Source organism: Myotis daubentonii, chromosome 6, assembly GCF_963259705.1.
Source record: "Myotis daubentonii chromosome 6, mMyoDau2.1, whole genome shotgun sequence".
NCBI classification, from domain to species: Eukaryota; Metazoa; Chordata; class Mammalia; order Chiroptera; family Vespertilionidae; genus Myotis; species Myotis daubentonii.
Genome location: NC_081845.1, coordinates 38,841,859 through 38,861,163, shown reverse-complemented (window position 1 = coordinate 38,861,163; position 19,305 = coordinate 38,841,859). Strand labels below are relative to the sequence as shown.

General features: G+C 41.5%; 1 protein-coding gene across 1 annotated transcript in view; it reads left to right on the top strand.

Moving 5' to 3' along the window:
* Window positions 1–19,305, top strand: part of AFG1L (AFG1 like ATPase) — a 160,837-nt gene that overhangs the window by 103,090 nt on the left and 38,442 nt on the right. The window lies entirely within an intron of this gene.

The window sequence follows — 19,305 nt, the reverse complement described above, 5'->3', positions numbered from 1 at the left end:
CCTCTGAAAATGGTTTGCTATTTTCTTGACCCAGAAAACCCCACAAAATCATGCAAATCAAGTTCAAATTTTCATGTTCACTTTTAAGAATACTTATGAAACTGCCTAGGTCAGGGATGGGCAACCTTTTTGTGAGTGCGTGCCAAAACCAGCAAAATCTCTGACTCAAAATTTTTCTGCGTGCCAACCCTAATTTTTTGAGAACATGTTACACCTACTTGATATCTCTTAAGTTGTATGTATGTGAAGAACCTTGAAGAAATAATAAAATTCATTCGAGCGACAAAAACACAGTATATGATGATGAAAAATACATTTATTTTTTAATGTATACATGTTATGTAAAATTATTTATTTATCTAAGATGCACCTACACTGAATTTATCTGAAAAATAAAAAAGTCGATATTAAGAAAAAAATTGTAAATGGAAGATTATAAGAGAGGGTTTCGCGTGCCAGCAAAAGTTACTGGCGTGAGCCCTGACTGGTTTGGCTCAGTGGATAGAGCGTTAGCCTGCAGACTGAAGGGTTCCAGGTTCGATTCCAGTCAAGGGCATGCACCTTGGTTGGGGGCACATCCCCAGTAGGGGGTATGTAGGAGGCAACTGATCGATGTTTCTAACTCTCTATCCCTCTCCCTTCCTTTCTGTAAAAAATCAATAAAATATATTTTTTAAAAAAGTTACTGGCGTGCCATGTTTGGCACGCATGCCAGGGGTTGCCCACCCCTGGCCTAGGTCATCAAGGGCATGCATATCTGAAAAGCCACCTCAGATCTGAAGGCTGTCACTTTACAAAAGCAATGTGTTCAATTCCATCATTGTAATGTAGGTGTACCCAGATCAAACAATGCGGCTAGACACCGGGTTGGTCACCCAAAAAAGAGTGCTGAATTTTTGCTTTACATACTTAAAAATGCAGAGAGTAATGCTGACCTTAAGGGTTTAGATGTAGATTCTCTGATCATTGAGCACATCCAGCTGAACTAAACTCCTAAGATGTGGCACAGAACTTACAGAGCTCACGAACAGATTAACCCAAACGTGAGCTTTCCCTGCCACATTAAGATGATCCTACTGAAAAAGAGCAGATTGTTCCTAAACCAGAAGAAGAGATTGCACAGAAGAAAAAGATTCCCAGAAGAAACTGAAGAAACAAAAATTTTATGCCCTGGAGAGAATTCAACATCAAGTAAATGCTAATAAAAGTTAAAAAAAAAGAACATGTAAACCAGTTGCAGTATATGGAGCTTGTTGAATCCTGAATCAAATAAATGGTAAAAACAGAAACAAACAAACAAAACCTTATGGGATAATCCGAGAAATGCAAACACTAACTGAATATGTCATAATGTTGGAGAATTATTAACTTTGTAGATGTGACAAGGATATTATTTTTGTTTTTTATCAGCTTTATTGAGATATAATTAACATACCATACAATTCCCCATTTAAAGTGTATAATTCGAAGAAGCTCGCCGGGGGGAGAACCAAGATGGCGGCATAGGTTAACGCCGGAGTTTGCTGCTTTGAACAACTACTTCAAAAGTGAAACCAAAAAAACGGAAGGGACATCACCCAGAACCACAGGAACACTGGCTGAGTGGAAGTCCTACAACTAGGAGGAAAGAGAAACGCATACGGACACTCAGAGGAGGCGCAGTGCTGAAGTCAAATTCTGAGGTGCGGAGTGCGCGGAGCGGGCTGGCGGCGGAGGGCGCGGTTGTTGTTTTCAATCGGGAGGGAGTCGCAGACTCTGAGCACCAGATCCGGGCGAGTCTTTAGGGACCCAGACTCAAACGGGAGAAACGGGACTGTCTGGCTTCGGTCAGAGCCAGTGCAGCTTTCTCTCCGAGCTTTGCAGCGGGTGCTGGGACTCAGAGAGGCAGAGCCCCTGGGGACAGGACTGAGAGCCGCCATAACTGCTCTCTCCGGCCCACGCTGTTGATCCTGTTCGACCCGCCCCGCCCAAGCCCTGCACACAGGCATTTGCCAGATAGCCTCAGGCAAAGGCTAGATTAGCACCTCCCTAGAGGACAGAAGTTCTCTCACTGCTGACACAGCTGATTCTCATAGCCACTTGGCCTGGAGGTCAAACGCTCCCTGGAATTAGCTACAACAATCAAGATTTATCTATAAGACTGCGAACAAAGACCACTAGGGGGTGCACCAAGGAAGCATAACAAAATGCGGAGACAAAGAAACAGGACAAAATTGTCAATGGAAGAAATAGAGTTCAGAACCACACTTTTAAGGTCTCTCAAGAACTGTTTAGAAGCTGCCGATAAACTTAATGAGATCTACACGAAAACTAATAAGACCCTCGATCTTATATTGGGGAACCAACTAGAAATTAAGCATACACGGACTGAAATAACGAATATTATACAGACGCCCGACAGCAGACCAGAGGAGCGCAAGAATCAAGTCAATGATTTCAAATGCGAGGAAGCAAAAAACATCCAACCAGAAAAGCAAAATGAAAAAAGAATCCAAAAATGCGAGGATAGTGTAAGGAGCCTCTGGGACAGCTTCAAGCGTACCAACATCAGAATTATAGGGGTGCCAGAAGATGAGAGAGAGCAAGATATTGAAAACCTATTTAAAGAAATAATGACAGAAAACTTCCCCCACCTGGTGAAAGAAATGGACTTACAGGTTCAAGAAGCGCGGAGAACCCCAAACAAAAGGAATCCAAAGAGGACCACACCAAGACACATCATAATTAAAATGCCAAGAGCAAAAGATAAAGAGAGAATCTTAAAAACAGCAAGAGAAAGAAACTCAGTTACCTACAAGGGAATACCCATACGACTGTCAGCTGATTTCTCAACAGAAACTTTGCAGGCCAGAAGGGAGTGGCAAGAAATATTCAAAGTGATGAATACCAAGAACCTACAACCAAGATTACTTTATCCAGCAAAGCTATCATTCAGAATTGAAGGTCAGATAAAGAGCTTCACAGATAAGGAAAAGCTAAAGGAGTTCATCACCACCAAACCAGGATTATATGAAATGCTGAAAGGTATCCTTTAAGAAGAGGAAGAGGAAGAAAAAGGTAAAGATACAAATTATGAACAACAAATATGCATCTATCAACAAGTGAATCTAAGAATCAAGTGAATAAATAATCTGATGAACAGAATGAACTGTTGATTATAATAGAATCAGGGACATAGAAAGGGAATGGACTGACTATTCTTGGGGGGGAAAGGGGTGTGGGAGATGTGGGAAGAGACTGGACAAAAATCGTGCACCTATGGATGAGGACAGTGGGTGGGGAGTGAGGGCGGAGGGTGGGGCGGGAACTGGGAGGAGGGGAGTTATGGGGGGGAAAAAAAAAGGAACAAATGTAATAATCTGAACAATAAAGATTTAATTAAAAAAAAAAAAAAAAAGAAGCTCGCCGCCCTAACTGGTTTGGCTCAGTAGATAGAGCATCAGCCTGCAGACTGAAAGGTCCCAGGTTCGATTCCAGTCAAGGGCATGTACCTTGGTTGCGGGCACACCCCCAGTAGGAGGTGTGCAGGAGGCAGCTGATTGATGTCTCTCTCCCATCGATGTTTCTAACTCTCTATCCCTCTCCCTTCCTCTCTGTAAAAAATCAATAAAATATGTTTTGTTTTGTTTAAAAAAAAAAAAAAAATAAAGTGTATAATTCACCCTAGCCAGTTGCTCAGTGGTTAGAACATTGAAGGGTCCAGGGTTTGATTCCAGTCAAGGGCACCTACCTCTTTTGCAGGCTCCATCCCCTGCCACGTGCAGGAGGCAACCAATTGATGTCCCTCTCTCACATCGATGTTTCTCTCTCTCTCTCTCCCCCTCCCTTCTACTCTCTCAAAAAACAATGGGAAAATATCCTCTGGTGAGGATTTTAAAAAAATAATAAAGTGTACAATTTAGTGACTTTTAGTATAATCACTAGATTGTGCAACCATTATCACAATTCATTAAAAATTTTTTTTATCACCCAAAAAAGAAACCCCATATCCCTTAGCCACCACTTCTCCCCACATACCCTTGCTCCCCAGTCAGTTTAGGCAACCTACTAGTCTACTCTGTGTCTCTATAGATTTGCCTATTCTGGATATTTCATATAAATGGAATTATAATAAGACTAGGGGCCCGGTGCACGAAATTCGTGCACTGGGTGTGTGTGTGGGGGGGAGTGTCCCTCAGCCCAGCCTGCCCCCTCTCACATACTGGGAGCCCTCAGGCGTTGACCCCCATCACCCTCGAATCGCAGGATCGGCCCCTTGCCCAGGCCTGACGCCTCTGACAGAGGCGTCAGGCCTGGGCAGGGGACCCTCATTTCCCCCCATCACTGGTTCTGCCCCAAGCCCAGGCCTGATGCCTCAGCCAGAGGCGTAGACCCCCATCACCCTCCGATCGCCTGATCGGCCCCTTGCCCAGGCCTGACGCCTCCACCAGAGGTGTCAGGCTTGGGCAGGGGACCCCCATCTCCCCCCGATCACTGGCTCTGGCCCCCGCCCAGGCCTGAGGCCGCTGGCCCAGGAATCATGCCTGGGCAGGGGACCCCCATCTCCCTCTGATCACTTGCTCCACCCCCCGCCCAAGCCTGACGCCTCTGACCCAGGCTTCAGGCCTGGGCAAGGGGACCATCATATCCCCCCAATCCCCAGCTCCGCCCTCCACCCAGGCCTGATGCCTCGGCCAGAGGAGTTGACCCTCATCACCCTCCGATCACCAATCACCGGATCGGCCCCTTGACCAGGCCTGAGGCCTCAGGCAGAGGTGTCAGGCCTGGGCAGGGGACCCCCAGCTCCCCGTGGTTGCAGGCTCCGCCCCTGCCCAGGCCTAATGCCTCTGGCCTAGGCGTCTGGCCCGGGCAGCGGGGACCCACAGCTGCAGCAGCCCCGCGATCGTGGGCTCCGCTTTAGGCCCAGGCAAGGGATCCTTAGCTCCCGGGACTGCCAGCTTCAACCGTGTCCAGCTCCCATCGCTGGCTCCACCCCTACTTCCTGCTATCACTGGCCAGGGCGGCAAAGGCGCCTGATTCTCCGATCATGGCTGGGGGGCAGGGCAAAGGCGGCCCCAGGGCCGCCTTTGCCCTGCCCCCCAGCTCTTAGCTCCCCCCTGGGTTTCCAATCACTGTCAGTGGCAGGGGGCTTCTTTCTGCTTTCCCTTTCGCCTCCCTGCATTGTGCCTACATATGCAAATTAACCGCCATCTTGTTGGCAGTTAACTGCCAATCTTAGTTGGCAGTTAACTGCCAATCATAGTTGGCAGTTAACTGCCAATCATAGTTGGCAGTTAATTTGCATATAGCCCTGATTAGCCAATGAAAAGGGTATCGTCGTACGCCAATTACCATTTTTCTCTTTTATTAGTGTTGATGTGGACCTTTGTGATTGCCTTCTTTCACTTAGCATAATGTTTTTAGGATTCATCCATGTTGTAGCAGGTATCATTACTTCATTCCTTTTTATTGTATTCCATTGTATAGATATTGATCTTCTATTTTTCCATTCATCAGTTGATGGTCAATTGAGTTATTTCTACTTTTTGACTATTGTGTGAAATGCTGCTGTGAACATTCATGTACAAGTTTTTCTGTGGACTTATATTTGTACTAGAGGCCTGATGCATGAAATTCATGCAAGGGACTTGGTCCTGGCAGCCATGTCAGCTTGCCTCAGCCCTTGCAGCCCCGGCTTCGTCCGGAAGGTCGTCTGGAAGGTTGTTTGGCTGTCTGGTCTTATTAGCATATTACACTTTTATTATTATAGATTTCTCTTGTATAAACCAAGGAGTGGAATTTTTGGGTATGGTAACTCTGTTTAGTCTTTTGAGGAACTTCCAGACTGTTTTACACAGCAGCTGTGCCATGTTATAGTCCCACCAGCAGTGTATGAGGGTTCCCATTTCTCCACATTTATGCCAACACTTTTTGATTATAGACATATGTATTAATTTCCTAGGGATGTTGTTACAAAGTACCACAAACTGGGTGGCTTGAAACAACAGAAATTTATTCTTTTACACTTCCGGAGGCCAGAAATCCGAAATCAAGATTTTGACTGGGTTATACTCCCTCTAAACCTTTGGGAGAGAAACATTCATTGCTTCTTCTAGTTCTGTTGCTTGCCTTCAATACTTGAGGTTCCTTGGCACATGGATATGTCACTTCAATCTCTGCCTCTGTCATCACATGGTATCTTCTTGTGTCTCTCTTTCCACTTCTTATAGAGAGAGACATCGTTATATTGAATAAACACCCATCAACTTAACTGATTATATCTATAAAGACACTATTTCCAAATAAGGGCACGTTTTGAGGTAGTGGGGGTTAGGACTTTTCTTTATTTGGGAAATATAATCCTAGTGAGTGTGAAATAATATCTTGTTTTTATTTTTGTTTCTTTGGATGGGTAATGATGTTGAAAATCTTTTCATGTGTGTGTTGACTGTTTGTATAGCTTAGGAGAAAGGTCTTCAGGTACTTTGCACATTTTAAAATTGGGTTGTTTGTCTTTTTATTATTGGACTAGAGGCCCATTGCAGGAAGATTCCTACAAGAATAGGGCTTCCTGCGATCGGAGCGAAGCAGAGAAGGGAGCGAAACCTGCCGAGGTGGGCTTCGCTCCCGCCTCCGCCGCCCCGCTTGCTTCTCCGCAGCTTTGCTCCCTTCTGCAGCGCTTGGCTTCCTTCTAGTTGTCTTCAGTCTTCGCTCTGCGCCTGCGTATGCAAATTAACTGCCATCTTTGTTGAATTAATTTGCATACTCATCTGATTGGCTGGTGAGCGTAGCAGAGTGACACCAATTTGCATGTTTTTCTTTTATTAGAGTAGATTTTAAATCAACTTTGTATTTCTGGGATAAATCCCATTTGGTCATGGTATATAATCCTTTTTATGTGGGTTTCATTTGCTAGAATTTTATTGAGAATTTTTGTGTTTATAGTCATAAAAGATATTGGTCAGTGGTTTTCTTTTCTTGTGATGTCTTTGCTTGTTTTGCCATCAAGGTAATACTCGCCTGATAGAACGAGTTGGGAAGTGTGCTCTCCTTCTTTAGTTAAATGTTACCTTTCTTCTTGAATCAGTTTCAGAGTTTGTGTCTTTCTAGGAATTTGTTCATTTCAGTTCGATTATTTAATCTGTTGGTATACATTTACTAATAGTTTTCCCTTATAATCCTTTTTATTTCTGTGAGGTTGGTAGTAATGTCCTCTTTTTCATTCCTGATTTTGGTAATTTAGTATTTTCTCTTTTTTCTTGGAATATCTGGCTAAAGGTTTATCAATTTTGTTTATCTTTTCAAAGAACCACCATTTGGTTTTATTTACTTGCTATATTATTTTTCTATTCTCTTTCTAATCCTTATTATTTTCATCCCTCCACTTGTTTTAGGATTAGTTTTCTCTTTTTTTTCCAGAGTCTTATGATGGAAAGTTAACTTGTTGGTTTGAGATTTTTTTTCTTTTTTAATGTAGGCATTTAAGTTATAAATTTCCCTGTAACACAACTTTAGCTGTGTCCCATAAGTTTGATATATTGTGTCTTCGTTTTCATTGTCTCAAAGTATTTTTTAATTTCCTTTTTGATATTTTTTGACCCTTTGGTTATTTAGGTGTGCTGTTTAATTTCCACATATAAGTGAATGTTTTTTAATGTAACATTTAAATTATTTTAATGGCTTTTTCACTATTTTTTTAATGAAGAAGTATTTATTCATATAAGAAGTATAAAGTGAAAAGTTTCATTCATTTTGAAATGTTTCAAATTCAAAATGAAGCATTGTATGTAGCAAAGGTCACTAATGGTAATGAATCTGTACTGTAAGGCCAGCTGCAGGGAAAAGGCTGCTACGGGGGTTACTATAGTGTGTTCTCAAAAGTAGATGCACAGTAGTATCTTTCTCATAGGAATACCTGTTGATATTTTGTGAATGAGGAAGACTGTGTGACATTACAAACTTATAATGTATATTAGTAAAAAACAAGAAACAAAACAACTTTCTACTTTCTATCCTGTAGGGTATAGTCAGGTTGGCTATTTATTTTGTCTGTTAAAATCATGAAAATGTCCTATTTGACATAATTTAGATGCACATTGAAATATTTATTAATTTTGTGTTAACCCAAGGACCACTGAATTAAAATTTATTTCAAGGGTTTGAAACACCACTTAAAAAGTGGTACAGCAGCACAAGAAATTCATCTTGTATAGACTTCGGTACCAGGTTCTGTCAGTCAGCTCAGCACAACTTTTATCTTCTATTCTATTCCTTCATTGAAATGTCATTTGACAGTCACAGCATTTGTTTTCTGGGAGGCCAGAAAGGACCAGAATAGAGCTGGCCAACCATTTCTAGCTGAACACATTGACAAAGTATTCAATTGTATGGCTGTACTCATCTAGTGAAGTGTAAATAGGCTATGTACATACTATGTACATGAGTAGATAGCCTTGTACTTATAAAAGTACAGAATAAAGTTTTTATATTTCCATAAAATCCTTATCTTATTTCATCTTCAAATAGATCACGTTTATAACTAACAGTGAATCTTCAACATTAGAAAAGCTGACCTAGCAAAAAGTCCTAGGTCTTTAGTTGCTTGCTGTAACTATTAGTTATTAAAACTCGCTGGCTTCTCTTCCCCAGGTGATGTGACTATCTTCCCCTGGAGAGAGTTAGAGCTTCTTAGTCCCTAGCTTTTAAAAAATCTTCAAACACTATAACCTTTCTGAAATTTTATGAAAAAGAAATATTTTTGGATCTACTAATTTGCAATTCTACATGTTACATCACTGATTTATTTGTGAGGAAATGCAATATATAAGTTTGACAGAAATTTCATGTGCAGTTTGGGGCTCAGATGAGGAGGGGTGAAGGTCTGGAATTTGAGAGCAAAAGGTGCTAGATCCCACTTTTTGTATTAAATGCAGGTCAAGATTAATAGAAGCAGGTAAGTTACTCTCCAGGCGATTGAGAAGGGTGGGAAATTTGGAGACTGAAATGGATCTCTGAACAGTCAATTAAGCCTTTGAGTGATTGAGAAGAAGATAAATACTAGGACAGAATCCATCCTAACAACGGATTCCGTTATGTAAAACAAGACTACAGGATTTGAAATGCAACCAAGTCTGTTTTATATGAAGGCAAGTATAAACCAACTTAATCTTGGACCTGCCTCCAGCCCCAGATTATGTTTGGTGTGAGCACAAAGAGCTGTACAGCATGAATGCACAAGGAATCAGCAGAGTGAGAAGGCTCGCTGCCAGGGAAACTTGGCACAAGAACTCCAAGAGGAAGGGGAAATTTCTCCCGCGTTGAATCAACTTTGGCTCTCTGGAATAGAGAACATGGAGAGAGAGGGACCAGGGAAAGCCAACCCTATTCTACTTGTTGATACCTTAACAAGCTGTTGATTTTTAAAAGGGAATGAAGGGGCAAAGTGTGGGTAGCATTCTGTTCCCCTGAGTCAATCCTAATGAAGTGGGAGGTTCTTGAAGAAATTAATTTCCATTTAAATTCATGTGTGACCCTCTTCTAGAAGCCTCCACTTGTTTGGGAATTTTTGTTGAGAATTTCAAACGATCCAGCAATAATGAGGCCTTTTTTTTTTTTTTTTTTTTTTTTTTTTTTAACGTGTTCTATTTCTTGAGTCTAAGTTTTCTGTTGAATGCCTGATTTTAGCTGTTGAAATTCTCTCAAAATTGGACTGGCTGGTTACTTCCTTCTCTGTTTACTAATATGATATGGAAAAATAAATCATGATTCTCATACTTCCGAAGCAGCCAGGCTTTTAATCCAGGGAACTGTACTCGCAGGATTCCTGGCAACAAAATAGTGGTTGATTCCAGGGGTTTTTTGACTTAAAGACACAGTGGTACTCTTCAACAGAAAATAGAAGCCTGCCCCTCCACTGCAGTTTCTGAGCGAAACAAAAGGTGATGAAGCGATGGATTGGCGGACATTACCGAGCACTATAGATAAGGGGAAAGAACCTGCGCTCTGCTTGGCCCGACATCCCATCCCCCAACAAGAAGCATATGGAAGGAGTGACTTCCTTTCTTCTTCAGAAATGACTTTAATTCTCATACTGGGCTCAACTTTTTTTTTTTAACACTTTTTTTCTTTATTGATTAAGGTATTACATATGTGTTCTTATCCCCCAATACCTCCCCCCCCCACCCCCTTCATGCCCTCACCACCCTGGTGTCTGTGTCCATTGGTTAGACTTATAAGCATGTGTACAAGTCCTTTGGTTGATCTCTCCCCCTTACCCCCGCCCTCTCCTAACCTTCTCTCTGGGTTTGATGGTCTGATTGATGTTTCTCTGTCTCTGGATTGTGTTCAACTTTTGATGATCTGTTTTGCATCTTGTCTGCACAAAGGACAACTATTCGTAGCATCTCACTGAGGAGCAGTTACCCAGAACTGAAGGAAGTCACTTAAATTCTTTATCACTGCTCAGTTGTAGAAGCTTATGTTTCTCTCCTCGTGCAAGGAAAGGGGATACGATTCATAACATCTGAGCTTAATTCCTGTGTTTTCTCCTGATCATTTTGATGTTACCCAAGTCACTCTTCCTTAAGATCTGCTTCTTTGGGTTAAAATAGAACTACACAAAGCTGAACAGAACATTTGCTTCCATGCTGTGTGACATGATATTCAGGTAGCCTCAAAAGAAAACTCTGACTTTAGCTCCCTTTTACACGGAAAAAGAAATCATGTTTAATTTAGTGCCATCTTTAGGTTGTAGCTTTTTCATGCAACTGCTATTGACTACCAGGTTTCGTCTCTTCTTCTAATTTTATTGGCTGGGCTAGACTATTTTAAATTTATGTTTGTAATTTGAAAATAATTTGAATGACTATTTGTATTTTTTATAATCTATATCCATGTGTATTTTTTTGTACATTTGTTTCCTGAATATGCCTATTGCTGACCTTAGGTCTTGTGTCCCAAACACTTGATTTTTTAAAAAACTAGCTGACCCTGGTTTTTTTTTTTTTTTTTTTAGAGTTTCACAGGCATGATTGTATTTCTGAGTACAGATTTTTGTTGTTGTTAATCCTCACCAGAGGATATTTTTTCCAGTGATTTTTAAAAGATAGAGTGGAAGGGAGAGGGACAGAGAAAGATAGGAGAGAGAAGCATCAGTGGAGACACATTGATTGGTTGCCTCCTGCACTCACCTCTACCGACCAACCGACCCAATGGGGAGTGGGGGGATTGGAGGAGGAGGGGAGGGAAGACCAGGGATCACACCTGCAACCCAGGTATGTGCCCTTGACTGGGAATCAGAGCCTGGACTCTTTGGTGCATGGTCTGACGCTCTAACCATGGAGCACACTGGGCAGTGCCTGAGTATAGATTTTTAGTGTAAGGTAAGGTTGCTGTATTTTTCCTACTTAAAAAAGTCAAGTGATCTTAGGTATTTTTTTAAAAAATGGATTTAAAAATTTTATGTATATTATAATCACATGCTACTAAGAAAATCCTTCTGGATTAATTGGTGCATTAATTGAATTATATATGTATTTTTTTATGTCCCACCCATTTCCAAAACAATTTGAGGCAACTTACATTACAATTTATAATACATTTACCATAATCAGTAAAATGGAAGAGATGGAAAATACCAAGTGTTGGCAAGAATGTGGCACAAGTGGAACTCTTTGTCCACTGCAAGGGAGAGAGAGTAAACTGCTACAACCACTGTGGAAAACTGACAGTATCTACTAAGCTGAACATAGGTCTACCCTCATATACACAGTGGGCATGTATATAAAAACTTACAAAAGGCATGTACGAGAATGTTCACAGAAGCACTATTCACAGAAACCCCAAACTGTAAGCTACACAAATGCGCTGTGTAGTTGTGTGTCCCTCCAAAATTCACAGGTGAAGCTTAACCCTGCAGTGTGCCTGTATTTGGAGAAAGGGCCTTGAAGGAGGTAATATTAAGTAGAAGGAGCCAGATTCCTATTAATTAGGGAAATGAGCTTATATGAAGCAATATGTACCCTAACACCCAACTTGGAAATGATTTAGGACACGCTCTTATGATTTGATGTGTCTGCAAAAGAACATTTTCTTATGTCTGAAATGTTTGTCAACCAGCAAAGATCAGGACTGTCAGATAAGGTGATTATTGCTTGTGTTTTAAAAACCTGTAATTTAGGCCCTAGCCCGCTAGCTCAGTTGGGTAGAGTGTCATCCCAATACACCAAGGTTTCGGGTTTGATTGCCAGTCAGGGCACATATAAGAATCAACCAATGAATGCATAAATAGTGGAACAAAAATGATGTTTCTCTTTCTGTGTCTCTGTACGTTCTTCTCTTTCTAAAACCAATCAATTCAAAAATTAAAAATCTTTAATTTACAAAATAATAATTTTCACATAGTAAATATGAGGTATTTAAATTTTAAAATAGAGGAGAAAACCAAGATGGCGGCATAGGTTAACGCCGGAGATTGCTGCCCTTGAACAACCACTTCAGAGATATAACGAAAGGACAGAACGGACATCATCCAGAACCACAGGAAGGCTGGCTGAGTGGAAATTCTACAACTAGGAGGAAAGAGAATATCATACCCAGACTCAGAGGAGGCGCAGTGCTGAAGTGAAATACTGAGGTGCGGAGTGCGCGCGCGGAGCGGGCTGGCGGCGGAGGGCGCGGTTGTTGTTTTCAATCGGGAGGGAGTTTCAGACTCTGAGCTCCAGATCCGGGCGAGTCTCTGGGGACCAAGACTCAAACGGGAGAAGTGGGACTGTCTGGCTTCGGTCGGAACTCGAAGACAGCTTTCTCTCCGAGGTTTGCAGCCATTGCTGGGACTCTGAGAGGCAGAGCCCCTGGGGAAGGAACTGAGAGCAGCCATAACTGCTTGCTCCACCCGCCCTGTAGATCCCCGGGGACCCGCCCCGCCCAAGCCCTACGCAGAACCATTTGCCGGATAGCCTCAGGCAAAGGCTAGATTAGCACTGCCCTAGAGATCCAGCACAGAAGCTCTCCCACTGCAGACACAGCTGACTCTCATAGCCAGTTAGCCTGGAGGTCAAATCACCCCCGGTATTGCCGACATCAATCAAGGCTTAAAGGCAACAAGACTGCGCACAAAGACCACTAGGGGGTGTACCAAGAAAGCATAAAAAATGCGGAGACAAAGAAACAGGACAAAACTGTCAATGGAGGATATTGAGTTTAGAACCACACTTTTAAGGTCTCTTAAGAACTGTCTAGAAGCTGCCGATAAATTTAGTAAGGCCCTCGAAAAGACTGGTGAGACCGCTGATAAATGTAGGGAGATCCTCAAGAAATCTAATGAGACCCTCGATGTTGTGATAAAGAACCAACTAGAAATTAAGCATACACTGACTGAAATAAAGAATATTATACAGAGACCCAACAGCAGACCAGAGGAGCGCAAGAATCAAGTCAAAGATTCGAAATGCGAAGAAGCAAAAAACACCCAACTGGAAAAGCAAAATGAAAAAAGAATCCGAAAATACGAAGATAGTGTAAGGAGCCTCTGGGACAGCTTCAAGCGCACCAACATCAGAATTATAGGGGTGCCAGAAGATGAGAGAGAGCAAGCTATTGAAAACCTATTTAAAGAAATAATGACAGAAAACTTCCCCCACCTGGTGAAAGAAATAGACCTACAGGTCCAGGAAGCGCAGAGAACCCCAAACAAAAGGAATCCAAAGAGGACCACACCAAGACACATCATCATTAAAATGCCAAGAGCAAAAGACAAAGAGAGAATCTTAAAAGCAGCAAGAGAAAGAAACCCAGTTACCTACAAGGGAATACCCATATGACTGTCAGCTGATTTCTCAACAGAAACTTTGCAGGCCAGAAGGGAATGGCAAGAAATATTCAAAGTGATGAATACCAAGAACCTACAACCAAGATTACTTTATCCAGCAAAGCTATCATTCAGAACGGAAGGTCAGATAAAGAGCTTCACAGATAAGGAAAAGCTAAAGGAGTTCATCACCACCATACCAGTATTATATGAAATGCTGAAAGGTATCCTTTAAGAAGAGGAAGAAGAAAAAAAAAGGTAAAGATACAAATTATGAACAACAAATATGCATCTATCAACAAGTGAATCTAAGAATCAAGTGAATAAATAATCTGGTGATCATAATAGAATCAGGGACATAGAAAGGGAATGGACTGACTATTCTTGGGGGGGAAAGGGGTGTGGGAGATGTGGAAAGAGACTGGACAAAAATCGTGCACCTATGGATGAGGACAGTGGGTGGGGAGTGAGGGCGGAGGGTGGGGCGGGAGCTGGGAGGAGGGGAGTTATGGGGGGGGAAAAAAAGAGGAACAAATGTAATAATCTGAACAATAAAGATTTAATTAAAAAAATAAAAAAATAAAACATGTAAATCAAAATAAATAAATAAATTTTAAAATAATTTTATTTTGAATTTATTTCCTTTTCATGTTTTCTACTATCAAAAGTCTATATCAGATAGAGATCATTTTACATGTTATTAAAATATGTAATCTTGTCACAATATTACACAGTGACAAGCTATGGATTTACTGTTACATTGTCGTTTTACAGAAAACTGTTGAAACTTTTAATATAACCCTATGATAGAAAAATGATTCACTGTTATTATTATGGATACTCATTGTTATTTGAAAGCAAAGTACTGAGATAAATATAGAATAACTTAGGATTTCAAGATTAATATCTTTTGGGAGCTTGGGAACACTTATTCTGGAATTCTCCCAGATTATCCAGCTGTGTGGTGACACCTTCCCCACTCCCACCCCCACAGTCCTCTGGTTCCTCATTGCCAGAAGGATTGTGAGTTTTCCATTGGAGTTTTAGTTGCCCTGAGCAGTACTTACTTTACCGTCTCCAGTCTGAAAGCTGTCAAATGGTTAACTCACCCCATGTTTTCCCCTTCTCCCAAGTGTCAGCTCCCTCCAGAATCTGCCCCTTTCTGTTCACTATGCAATGTCTTCAGGCCGCCTGTTTTGTATTTTGTCCAGAGTTGATTGCTGCTATCAGTAGGAGGGCCCGTTGGGGCGGACTTTACCTGGTCCCACTAGAAACAGAACCCTTCTCTGTGTTCTGATCAAACACACACTCCAGTATCTTTCTGAGAAGGCTAATGGGAAATACATTTTTGGAGGGCTCATCTGTCTGAAAATGCCTTTATTTTGCTTGATTAATACTTTGACTGGACATGGATATTTTGATAATAATGTTCCCTTAGAAAATTTTAGACACTAAGCCATTATCTTCAAGTTTCTATTATCGCTGTTACAAAATTTGATGTGAATTGTTGTGACCTTTTATATTTGACCTGTTTTTTTCTTCTTGGAGTTTTTAAGATATTCTTTCTTTATTTTTAATCCTTACCCAAGGATATGTTTTTATTGAATTTTAGACAGAAGGGAAAGGAGAGAGAGAGGGAGAGAGAGAGAGAGAGAGAGAGAGAGAGAGAGAGAGAGAGAGAGAGAGAGAAAGAGAATGAGAGAGAGAGAATGAGAGAATGAATGAATGTGAGAGGGAAACATCGATCGTTGCCTCTTATACATGCCCCAACTGGGGATGCAACCTGAACCCTTTTGCTGTATGGAAGACGCTCCAACTACCGGAACCACCTGATCAGGGCTCTTTCTTTATTCTTTATTTCCTGAGATTTCATGATAATGTACTTTGGAATGGAGCTTTCATCCCCATTCTTTTTTTAAATTTTTTAAAATTAAATCTTTATTGTTCAGATTATTACATTTGTTCCTTTTTCCCCCCATACCTCCCCTCCTCCCAGTTCACACCCCACCCTCCGCCCTTACTCCCCACCCACTGTCCTCATCCATAGGTGCACGATTTTTGTCCAGTCTCTTCCCACATCCCCGACACCCCTTTCCCCCCAAGAATAGTCAGTCCATTCCCTTTCTATGCCCCTGATTCTATTATAATCAACAGTTCATTCTGTTCATCAGATTATTTATTCACTTGATTCTTAGATTCACTTGTTGATAGATGCATATTTGTTGTTCATAATTTGTATCTTTACCTTTTTCTTCTTCTTCCTCTTCTTAAAAGATACCTTTCAGCATTTCATATAATACTGGTTTGGTGGTGATGAACTCCTTTAGCTTTTCCTTATCTATGAAGCTCTTTATCTGACCTTCAATACTGAATGAAAGCTTTGCTGGGTAAAGTAATCTTGGTTGTAGGTTCTTGGTATTCATCACTTTGAATATTTCTTGCCATTCCCTTCTGGCCTGCAAAGTTTCTGTTGAGAAATCAGCTGGCAGTCGTATGGGTACTCCCTTGTAGGTAACTGAGTTTCTTTCTCTTGCTGCTTTTAAGATTCTCTCTTTGTCTTTTGCTCTTGGCATTTTAATGATGATGTGTCTTGGTGTGGTCCTCTTTGGATTCCTTTTGTTTGGGGTTCTCTGCGCTTCCTGGACTTGTAAGTCTATTTCTTTCACCAGGTAGGGGAAGTTTTCTGTCATTATTTCTTCAAATAGGTTTTCAATATCTTGCTCTCTCTCTTCTTCTGGCACCCCCATAATTCAGATGTTGGTATGCTTGAAGCTGTCCCAGAGGCTCCTTACACTATCTTTGTATTTTTGGATTCTTTTTTCATTTTGCTTTTCCAGTTGGGTATTTTATACTTCTTCGTATTTCAAATCTTTGACTTGATTCTTGCGATCCCCTAGTCTGCTGTTGGCTCTCTGTATAATATTCTTTATTTCAGTCAGTGTATGCTTAATTTCTAGTTGGTCCTTTTTCATATCCTCGAGGGTCTCACTAGATTTATTGAGGGTCTCATTAAATATATCGGTGGTTTCTAGAAAATTCTTGAAAAACCTTATAACTGTGGTTTTGAACTCTATATCCAGTAGTTTGCTTTCCTCCATTTCTGTCATTTGTGACCTGTTTCTTTGTCTCTGCATTTTGGCTGCTTCCCTGTGTTCATAGAGTGGCTTTCTGTGCTAGGTGTCCTATAGAGCCCAGTGGCTCAGCCTCCCCAATTACCTGAGGTGGACACTCTTTGTGCACCCCTTTGTGGGCTGTGTGCACAGTCTTGTTGTAGTTAAGCCTTGATTGTTGTAGGTATCACTGGAAGGAATTGACCTTCAGGCCAATTGGCTGTGAGAATCAGCTGTGTCTACGGTGGGAGAACTTCTGTGCTGGAGACACCCTTCTGGGGCAAGACTTGCTTTAGTGCGGCGTTGGTGCTCACTGAGTCTGCCCCCTGAGTGTGTCCCTTATGGATCTGAGGAGTTGTAATCTGGATGGTCCCACTTTGACCACTGGGTACACTGGCTCTTGGATCTCTAAGGAAGTGCTAATTTAGCCTCTGCCTGAGGCTACCCAGCAGGAGCTACAGAGAGATCTACACATTCCTCTTCTTTTTTTGGGATTTGGAGGTACCCAGATGGGGCCCTCCTGTGAAGCAATGCAAGCTGCTGTGGGGCCTTGGGCCTCCTTTTGGATGTTCTGGTTTCTCTGACCCAACTGCAGTTTGTTAGGTAATTTTAGATTACAAAGGGCAGGCCATTCATATGCAAAAGCCTCTGCGTACAACTTGGGTGGGGCAGGGTCTCACGGAATCAATAGGGCGGAGCAAACAGCTAGGGCTGATCCTCAATCCTGCCCTAAGAGGCCCCGATTCTCACTGTCCCGTGGTAATCGCTGCAAGCACCTCTGAGAGAAAGCTGCCCTTGAGTTCTGCCCATTGTCAGACAATCCAGTTTCTCCCCATATGAGTCTGGGTCCCCAGAGACTCGCCCGGAACTAGAGTTCAGGGCCTTTGGGAGCTTGTGTCTCCCTCCCGATTGAAAAAGACAACTTTTTCCTCAGTTGCCAGCCCTTTCTGCGTGCGCCTCTGTACCTCTGCACTTTACTTCTGCACCTCCTCTGGGTCTCAATGTGCTTTTCTCTTTCCTTCTAGTTGTAGAATTTCCACTCAGCCAGCCTTCCTGTGGTTCTGGATGATGTCCATTTTGTCTTTTAGTTGTATATTTGACGTGGTTGTGTGAGGCAGCAATTTCCAGTGTTTACCTATGCCGCCATCTTGTTTTCTCCAGCCTTTCTTTCATTTTTTTTTTTTCCCATTTATGTTGGCTTATGTGATTTCTTACCTTTAAAATTATTTTTTATCTCTTTAACCACTCTTTCTGTGGTGTCATTTTATTATTTTAGTATGATTTTATTCCGATGTTGTACAGGGCTTTTTGTAAGTCAAATAGCATTTCCCCTGTAAAGTTAACCATAGAAAATAATGTTCTTAAGATCCTTTGAGGAGGACTGGTTATTACTTGAAATATGACAATTCCAACCCTTCATAATGACTGTGTGCTTTAAAGGCATTTGCTGTAGAACAGTTGAATTAAGTGCTTGCATGTTAAATGCCTGCCACCTAATAATTACCTCAAGGGAGAAATTAGTTTGGTTTAGTTTAAGATTAACCTAAAGAGAAAATAATTTATCATATTCGTTTTCTCCCCCATCCCCATTTACTTATTTATTTATTTATTTATTTATAATTCTTTATTGCTTAAAGTATTACATATGTCTCTTTTTTTCCCCATTGACCTCTGCCCGGTCATTTCCACCCCTTCCCCACCCAGCACATGCCCTCAAACCCCTACTGTCTGTGTCCATGGGTTCTGCTTATATGCACGCATACAAGTCCTTTGATTGATCTCTCACCTTCCCCCCCTCTCCTGTCTTCCCTCTGAGGTTGGATGGTCTACTTGATGCTTTTATGTCTCTAGATCTAGTTTAGTTTATCAGTTTATTTTGTTCATTATATTCCACAAATGAGTGAGGTCATATGATATTTATCTTTCTCTGACTGGCTTATTTTGCTTACCATTAATGCTCTCCAGGTGCGTCCATGCTGTTGCAAATGGTAAGAGTTCCTTCTCTTTTACAGCAGCATAGTATTCCATTGTGTAGGTGTACCACAGTTTTTTAATCCACTTATCTGCTGATGGGCATTTAGGCTGTTTCCAAATCTTAGCTATGGTGAATTGTGCTGCTATGAACATAGGGGTGCATATATCCTTTCTGATTGGTGTTTCTAGTTTCTTGGGATATATTCCTAGAAGTGGGATCACTGGGTCAAATGGGAGTTCCATTTTTAATTTTTTGAGGAAACGCCTTACTATTTTCCACAGTGGCTGCACCAGTTTGCATTCCCACCAACACGGCATGAGGCTTCTTTTTTCTTCACATCCTTGTCAGCACTTGTTGTTTGCTGATTTGTTGATGATAGCCATTCTGATAGGTGTGAGATAGTACCTCATTATCATTTTGATTTGCATCTCTCG